The 10,012-nt window shown below is 33.1% G+C and overlaps 1 long non-coding RNA gene across 2 annotated transcripts; it reads left to right on the top strand.

Moving 5' to 3' along the window:
• The first annotated feature begins 568 nt into the window (after positions 1-568).
• LOC134275258 (uncharacterized) lies at positions 569-9,212 on the top strand. Of its 2 annotated transcripts, XR_009993785.1 has the most exons (5): positions 569-833; positions 3,336-3,405; positions 4,764-4,909; positions 8,153-8,831; positions 8,867-9,212. It is a non-coding gene; the product is annotated as an uncharacterized LOC134275258 (long non-coding RNA). The 2 variants fall into 2 exon arrangements; XR_009993784.1 differs by having other exon boundaries at positions 8,153-9,212.
• The last annotated feature ends 800 nt before the right edge of the window (positions 9,213-10,012 follow it).

Raw genomic sequence — 10,012 nt, 5'->3', positions numbered from 1 at the left:
CATTTCTATTGGAGATACATGTATAAGGAATTTTGTTGAGCGCTCGCGAACATTCGTTCTTTTGAACAGGCCTCAACTTCCAATCAGTTTTTTTTTATGTTTTGCATAAATGTTTTGCCTACAAAAAAAAGAAAAGATTATTATTATCGAGTCGCCCGCCCGCTGGTATTTCTTTATCGAATGTCCAACGAACAGGAAATAAAATTGGTAAGGACTACATGTTATTGGTAAATAGCGAAATATTTGTTGCCACACGGCACAATGTGCAAAAATAACTTCTTTTGTTTTTTTTAACGAAATTAGATTTTGGTGTGAAAGTTTTATCAAATCTTTTTTTTTTCTGGGACAGCCGTACGCGTCCTAGTTTAATCATTTACAGTGTATATGTACTATATACAGCTTTGATGTAGGCCGCACACCTTACGTTGAAAAATATTAGGCCAGTATTGTCTGAAGTCTTCAACATGTTTTATTTTCTTTATCTCTTTTCATTTACATTCATTTATTGAGAAATAAATCTTATAAATCTATATTAAAAGTTGACGTTGACAAGATTTATATATGCTATTTATGTTCATAAATAATTTTATGCCCATTTCTTGTGTATTGAAAGTGGGACAAGCGAGATAACTCTAATACTTTTGTGCGGTCTTGTTTTTGGAACATATCAGTATCAGATTGAGTTCAAGCAGTGGCGGCGCCATATTTGTATGGAAATACAATTTTATTTTTGAACAAGCAAGTTGGCTACAGCGTGTCCAGTGCACAGTTAATACATTTGATGGACTTCTCGTGGTGTGATCTTTTGGATTTCCAAGGAATTCAGCACATTTGTAAGTGTTAAAAGACGAGACTTGAAATTCGCTCCTGGCACACGTGGAAGGCCTACGTGCGTTCCGATTTTTCATCATTCGTAACCTGTGTTGTCTCAACGATCATTGTTTTGTACTGTGTTCTTCCTTCGTCAAGATGTCTGTATTAATATTAGGTGACTCACACATTCGACGCTTATATCATTATGCGAGGAATTAGAGACGGTGAACATTCAAACAATTAACGTTATATTTAATGTACAAAATGTAGCGATTTCGATCATTGGGATTAGTAGGGGCAGAATAGGTCGAAGTATGGACATTAGAGATTCAAAGGAACCGACCACAGAAGCTAAATTTACATATTGCGGGAAACGATATCGCCCAGCCGCAGGCTGATGAGGACTCGGTTAGGGTGATTGTGTCAAAAATAATGGCGACATGAGACTTGTTCTTAAACCGGTATCGTTTAAATAAGATATATGTATGTCAGTTGTTACCAAAATATTCCACCAGACACTGCCGAGTTGTTTTATATAATAAGTTAATAGTCTTGGCAAATCAACTTTTAAAAGAAGTTAAAAACAGAAGGCATGTTGTGTACTGGAAGTTGAAGGGCTTGAAGAACTCTGTAGTGAATAACTTTTGTGATGGTGTTCACATGAACCATATTGGCAATGTGAAATATTACAGGGCAATCAGGGGTGCTGTGATACATAGTACAAGTGATAGCTAGATAATTTTTTTTGTCATTTAACCATATAACAATTATAGTTAATTTGCATCTTAAGTTTATAAAAGAGGCATTACATGTATATGTACCTTAGCCTTAGTACCTTTGTAACTTAGAACAGCTTACAAAACGGGTATTAATGATTAAAAAAAAAAAAAAAAGAAGCTTATTATGCATATATGACACAATGTTATACTTTCAGCAGTTTTCTGTTTAATCTAGTCAGGGATCGAAATTAACTTTTTTAACCACAGGCTAATTTTAGCCTGTACATATAAAATCTACAGGCTAAAATGAAGATCAACAAGCTAAAATTAAAAGAAGGTTTAAATGTCTTTTTCATGCTCATTTAAATCAAGAATAATACAGGTCCTTCTATAGTAGGTCAGTACAGAATTAAGAACATCAATGTTTTTACATTAAAAAAAAAGGTAATCTGGCCTAAAAAAAAAAACAAACACACACAAACAAAATTAAAATATATTTATTTCCTGTAATTCCTGTAACATTCCAAAAGAGAAAATCAATATGATCAAGGGTAGGTAGGTTGGGATTTTTGGCTACTGAATAATGGGGTCAAACATCCTGGGCATAATTAACCAGGTGTGATATTTACAGCGGGCACCTAACATGGCTGTCTAGCTACAGAAAACGATCTTCGAAAAGTAATGGGAGAAATTATTTGGTGTAAAACTAATGATTACTCTTTTTATCTAAGGTAAATTTTGACGTCAAATAAAACTACAATGAAACATTTTTGTATAAATTGCATCAGCTGATTGGGAAATGGTGACAGAATCAGCCGAGGTTTACCGAATCAGGCGAATGCATTGTGACTCTTTTCAAATTTCAAAAAAGCAAGACGAATTACCAGAAAAATATGGATACAAGACTACTTGGGTCAAAAATCACCACTCGCTAAAAATTTCGAGTGTCTTCTATTTTTACTCGCTGTTTTAAAAATCAACTCGCATTTTGCGAGTATTTCTCGCTAATTTCGAACCCTGCTAGTGATGGGGAATTGGAAAAAATCAGAATCGATTATCGGTAATAATCGGCTGGGCATAATCGATTAATAATCGATTATAATCGAAATTTTGAATTTTAGTGAAATTAATATAGAAAAGTTAAAACTTATTCAGATTTCTGTCAGACTTTTACAAAAAAAAATTTACTTACATAAAATATTCAAAATGTTAATTGAAATTTCTTTTTTAAAAAGTGGCAAATAATATTTTGTTTACTCTAAACAATATAGGACTATTGAAACAGAATGGGGATTTATTTTTTTTACAGAGTCCATGCAATGGGTATTTTACTGATATTAGTCCCACCTTTCATTTAATACATGTATTTATTTCTTAAAATTAGTTTTAATTAGTTGAAATTGCAAGTTTTAAAAGTAATTATTCAGAAGTTAGACTTGTATTTATAATAATAATAACGTTTAAAGATTGCCTAGGCTAATTATGTTTTCCTTTGTATAGTAAAACCTTGCAATATTACCGTTTCCTGGTATTAGTCTAACCACATATTTAATCATGGCGGTAAAAGTATCAACAAGACACGGAATCCTTCCATTTTTTCAACGTTCATCACTACTTTTATGCTCTTTGCACTTGGATTTGGTAATAAAATTAAAGTATGACAATTTTATTTTTTGTTAGCGATGTCGGCGACATTTATTTTATAATCGATTAGTAGCATCGAAGAGCTTCTAACGACCGACAATCGATTGTCGGCGACAATCGTTCCATCACTAGTTTAATCACATATAAGATGCATTGTAGAAAGCCAGTCCAAGAGTGGGAAATACAGCAAGGGACCCTTGTGATCAAGCATTTATTTTTACTGGGAACAGTAAGTCTGGAAACTTTTTTCTACTGCGTGAGTTGCAGAAGAGCCTGTGATAATTTGCCACATGTTCAAGTATAGGTGGTAATTTTGCCACATTACTGAACAATTAGTGGTGTTTTAATGTATTGCTGAATCTTGATAATTTTATCAAGTTACAAATGCGATAATTCTATCGCTATGCTTTACAATAAGTGATAATTTTATCACATCTTGATCAGTGCTGAACCTTGATAATTCTATCAAGTTATAAATGCGATAATTCTATCGCAATTAGTGATAATTTTATCACGTCTTCAGGCCAAAAAAAATAATAGTCTTGTTTCCTGCTACCAGCCTGAAAAAAATAGGGTCGGTAGGTAGGAAAATTATTTTATTTTTTTAATTTATTTTATTTTTTCCAAAGGTATTTTTTGGATATGAACTACTACAAAACCAAATAAAACGTCATAACTAGGTCAATATTATCTTTTGAAAAGAAATTTCATGTCTTTTGATGCACAACTCAAGTGGAATGTTATAAAAGAACATATTTTAAACATATATTTCATGAAATACAGTTTTAATATATATATTTTTTTCACTTTTGGATCATAAAATTCCTGCAATTTCCATTTTTTTCCCCAAAAGCTAAAAAAAACTTTAGGGTCGGGTGCAAAAAAATAGGGTAGGTCGGGTAGCAGGAAACAAGACTATTTTTATTTTTGGCCTCATTAGTGCTGAATCTTGATAATTCTATCAAGTTACAAATGCGATAATTCTATCGCTAGGCTTTACAATTAGTGATAATTTTATCACGTCTTCATTAGTGCTGAATCTTGATAATTCTATCAAGTTACAAATGCGATAATTCTATCGCTATGCTTTACAATTAGTGATAATTTTATCACGTCTTGATCAGTGCTGAATCTTGATAATTCTATCAAGTTATAAATGCGATAATTCTATTGCAGTTAGTGATAATTTTATCACGTCTTCATTAGTGCTGAATCTTGTTAATTTTATCAAGTTACAAATGCGATAATTCTATCGCTATGCTTCACTAGGGATAGTGAATTAATTAGTGATTTTCTCAATGGTTTCTTGATACATTGTGTAGCTATATTTCACTAGTGCACTGTAATTATACAGATTATTTTAAGATATAAACAATAATTTGTATAAAGAACTACCCTAGAGTCAGGTCTAATGGGTAATTTTATCCTATTGCCTGATATGGGCTAATATTTGGATGAGTAAATCAACAATAATTTTGTTACATTAATCAAAAGCTGATAATTTTATCAGTCATAGATAGGTTGAATTCTTGACATGATTTGTATAAATTAGGCATACATCATGTACATGCTAACATCCATTTACAGAGATGAGTACCGGTTATAGGCCTACAGACTATGGGGGTGGTTACAAAGCCAGTTAATTTACAACAAGAGGAAGTCGCAAGTGACACTCCAACAAGCAACAATCATTCAAGCCAATTAGAAGATGGCAATTTTACCAAGTAATTCAGGTACTAATAATTAACAAACAGCATCTAAGGAGTTATCACTTAGTGCAGGGGTTAAGAATCCCAGTATTATTGGGCCATTGGGTCTCGGTGTAGATTCTAAGATAAAAAGCAAAATCTGGGGAAATTAATTTGTTGATTTGAAAATTTGTTAGGGATCAAAAATAAGAATAATTATAAAGGCTTTGAAATCAGTGAAAACTTAGAAGGCTAGGGGAGTGTGAAATCAAGCCCAAAAAGCAAACATTAAATTCAGAAATCCATAGTGAGGCATTGGCTATCAGTTTGGGTAAATCCAAAGTAGGTCTAAATTCTGGGTTTCTGGTATTCATATTAAATTCAAATCTGTTCAATATCAGGGGGTAGAAGATGCAGTAGGTTTAATGCGCATATAGGGGGAAAATTTTGGGTTGTTTAAATTGGATATTCAGAATGCATATAAAATCATTCCAATACATTGTTCAGATTGGGAATTGTTGGGTTTTACTTTAGACAATGAATACTATTTTGACAAAACTCTCCCTATGTGACTTAGTTTTTCTTCAGTACATTGGTATGTGAAAACAAGTTAGGCTTACATGGGAGACTAGTTCATGTTTTTGTTCAAGGATATTGGTATTCCAATTAAGGAGTTAAAAACTGTCCTTCCCTGCACTTCGCTTATGTTTTTGGGTATTGAGTTGGATTCTATTTTAATGGATTCATGTTTACCACAAGACAAGATAACAAAAGCTAGACACCTAATACAAATTCACAAGTCTAAAAAATCTATAACATTACTAGAGTTACAGTCTGTAATAGGTCTGTTAAACTTAGCCTGTTCAGTGGTCATTCCAGGACGCCCATTTCCTAGGCGGCTAATTGATCTGTCAATTGAGTTAACTCAACCTTTTAATCATAGGAGATTGAATAAGGAAGCTCGAGTGGATTTAAATGCTTGGGGTTTATTTTTGGAGCATTTCAATGGCAAGTCACTGTTTTCATCAGAGCAATGGGACAATTCTGACTCATTACAGTTGTATACGGATGCAAGTAACATTGGTTTCTGTGGTTATTTACGAAATCAGTATGTTAGTGGTATATGGCCTAAAACCTGGAAAACCTATCATATTACAATAAAAGGAGTTATTTCCCAGTGTACTTGCAGTTCAGCTTTGGGCAGATCAGTTAGAAAATCGATGTATTATTATTAAATTTTTTTCACGGATAATGATGCTGTTATGCACATCATCAACAAACAAACCTAAGTCAATCATGGTTCTTGTTTGTCGTTTCGTAGTGCAATGTTTAAAACACAATATTTTATTTCAAGGAAGACATGTACCGGGTTAGATAATGATTTAGCTGATCATCTTTCTCGCCAGCAGATTCCACAGTCCCTACAAAATTTTTCCCACAACAACCCTGTAGCATGCCTTAACAATGAGGACAATCTCAAAGTTTAGAATCAATAGCTTCAGACCTAATAAATCAGTCATTAGCACCACCAACTCATAATACTTATCAAAGGGCAATTGAATATTACCATCGTTTGGTGTCATCATTTTGCTTTGCCAAGGAAAGGTGTACCAGCAAAAGCAGAATATATCATTTTGTTTATAGCTTATTGTACTGGCAACCTATGTTTAGTATTCAACATAAGATAAGGAATATGAAAGGCCCAACTTTTAGTGAAAAAATGTCTACAAGGTTACAAGAATAAGACAAGCTTAGTGGACTCTAGGTTACCTATAACACAAATCATTCTTAAACAGCTGATAGCTTCTTTATAATATACAACAAGTTTATATTTTGTACAGGTACTTATGAAAAGTGTGTATTTAGTGGCATTTCATTATTTTCTTAGGATTGGAGAATTTACAGCTTCAAAAGACAGAAATTGTCATTTATTGACAGTACAATCTGTACATTTTTTAGATAATACTTCAGACTGCCCAATAGGGTTTGAGTTGACTATGAAATCTTTCAAATATGGTAAAGGTCAATCTTACACTTTGCATGTGGAAAATGACAGCAAAGATAACACAATATGTCCTGTTAAGTCCCTATGGACATATTTTCAATTACAAAAACCAACTTCTGGTCCTCTTTTTACTTTCATGGATGGGTCACCGGTGTCACGGAAATATTGTACAGATCAGTTATGTTTGTCATTAAATTAGTGTGGGTTAGATTGTAAATGATATAAAGGTCCCAGCTTTTGACATCAGAGCAGCCACAACGGCTTTTTCCAATGGAGTTCTAGAGCAAAAAATTAAAGCAATGGGGCGGTGGTCATCAGACGCTTTCAAAAAGTACATTCGAATCCCCTTTGTAAACCTTTGACTGCCCACGAGGTGAGGTTGAGGTAATGAGTTATGACCATGGTGACAGGAGCATCTGGTCAGATTATAATTCATGACATTTCAAATCTACTCTGAGTTGAGTTCCTATAAAATAGTGAGTAATTTGTTACATGTAACTTGTTTGGTTGATTGCAATCAAGTGTTTTAATTACTGGTGTCACAAAATTTTATGACCATGGTGACAAGAGCATCTGGTCAGATTATAATTCATGACATTTCAAATCTACTCTGAGTTGAGTTCCTATAAAATAGTGAGTAATTTGTTACATGTAACTTGTTTGGTTGATTGCAATCAAGTGTTTTAATTACTGGTGTCACAAAATTTTATGACCATGGTGACAAGAGCATCTGGTCAGATTATAATTCATGACATTTCAAATATACTCTGAGTTGAGTTCCTATAAAATAGTGAGTAATTTGTTACATGTAACTTGTTTGGTTGATTGCAATCAAGTGTTTTAATTACTGGTGTCACAAAATTATACCCAATCATGGTGACAAGAGCATCTGGTCAGATTATAATTCATGACATTTCAAATCTACTTTGAGTTGAGTTCCTATAAAAAAGTGAGTAATTTGTTAACTTGTTTGGTTGATTGCAATCAAGTGTTTTAATTACTGGTGTCACAAAATTATACCCAATCATGGTGACAAGAGCATCTGGTCAGATTATAATTCATGACATTTCAAATCTACTTTGAGTTGAGTTCCTATAAAATAGTGAGCAATTTATTTGGTTGATGTCAATCAAGTGTGTTAATTACTGGTGTCACAAATTATACCCAATCATGGTGACAAGAGCATCTGATTGTAAAATAAATATCAAACCAGTAATAGAGAATATGAGGGTTTGGACAATTGTCAAAATATGTGAACAAGTTTGACACATTATCTGTTTCAGGAAAGAGGACATTGGCTTTGAAAAAACATTTTCAACCATGATGACAGGAGCATCTGGTTGTATCAAGAAGTAGTAAAGTTTTGATGTAATTATGCATCTAACAAAGTTTGTGTACAATGCATAATAATATGGTATTGTTTTACAAGAGTTGAAATAGTTTCTTTGTATGTTGGTAATGTGTTATTTTTCATGGACTGTATCCAGTTTGTATGAATTTTAGGGATACGTCTATTGTAGTAAGATTAAAACTCGCACTAGGGTTGGGTGGGGATTACTGCTGATGACAGTTCACATCTGCCTGTCATTGGCAGTAAGTGGCATTTTTACCTTACCCCACCTTTGATGTAAACATTTTATACAGTAATGTTTTGATCTATTTGGAAGTTGCATGTAGTGATATTGGTATCACTGCAAGGTTTATAAATGTAAATCTATCAAACTACATTTTCATTTTTGTAATAGTTTTACAAAATTGTCATTTGATAATAAATGACCTTTTTCAACTTCAAACGGTGTTGTGTTGGTATCAGATAGTGCAATATTACATCAAACAGAGCAACCTTTAGTGCGAGTATCAGGAAGATGGGCATAAATGCTATTTATGTTCATAAATAATTTTATGCCCATTTCTTGTGTATTGAAAGTGGGACAAGCGAGATAACTCTAATACTTTTGTGCGGTCTTGTTTTTGGAACATATCAGTATCAGATTGAGTTCAAGCAGTGGCGGCGCCATATTTGTATGGAAATACAATTTTATTTTTGAACAACCCTCCCACCTCTCCCTAATAGTTAAAAATTTATAGTGTTCTTAATTGATGTGAATAATTTGACAATATTTTTCCATATTTCTTTTTCAGTAGGTAAGGCATTTTTACCTTACCCCACCTTTGATGTAAACATTTTATACAGTAATGTTTTGATCTATTTGGAAGTTGCATGTAGTGATATTGGTATCACTGCAAGGTTTATAAATGTAAATCTATCAAACTACATTTTCATTTTTGTAATAGTTTTACAAAATTGTCATTTGATAATAAATGACCTTTTTCAACTTCAAACGGTGTTGTGTTGGTATCAGATAGTGCAATATTACATCAAACAGAGCAACCTTTAGTGCGAGTATCAGGAAGATGGGCATAAATGTTCATAAACCCCCCTACACATGTATATCCACTTCATTCGATAAGGCCCCGATCTGTTATTTTTGGATTCTTCAGTGTCAGTTTTATTTTAGATGATTTAAAATTTTTCATTCTTTTTGTGTAATAAGTAAAAGACCAGTTTTGACATTTATACTTCAATTTAAGAGTTTACTGGAAGAGTGGCATGTCAATACAACGATCACCCGCGTACCCACAGATGTAATCATTTTTATCTTGAAGTCTCAAATTAAAAAAAAAACAAGATGTGTTTTTGAAACACTATGCGCCTGGCGGCAACAAAGTTTGATAGGTCACAGTCAAAGTCATTGACCTTGGTGTCATGTGCAAGAACTTAATTAGTGGAGTATGCATACCAAATATGAAGTCTCTATCTCTTATGGTTCAAAAGTTATGGCGAAAGTTCGAAAAAGCTATTTTAAGCATATATAGGTCACAGTCATGCAGGGTCTTAAGGTCATTGACCTTGGTGTTATTTGAAAGAACTTAATCATTGGGGTATAGTCAGTATACATACCAAATATGCAGTCTCTATCTCTATTAAAAACAGTTACTGTATCACGTGCATAACGCTATATAGATAATTAAGTACAGCTCCGTGTAAAAATCATGCAAAATAGGCAAAAAGTGATATATGAGGGTTCTCAGAATTTGATGATTTTCCACACATAGATTTCCCTTGCAGTATGAACCATGTA

Source organism: Saccostrea cucullata, unplaced genomic scaffold, assembly GCF_032062105.1.
Source record: "Saccostrea cucullata isolate Sc308-1 unplaced genomic scaffold, CSIRO_AGI_Scuc_v1 ctg2667, whole genome shotgun sequence".
Lineage (NCBI taxonomy): Eukaryota > Metazoa > Mollusca > Bivalvia > Ostreida > Ostreidae > Saccostrea > Saccostrea cuccullata.
Note: the sequence above shows the minus strand (reverse complement) of the source record. Positions and strands in the feature narration are given on the sequence as shown.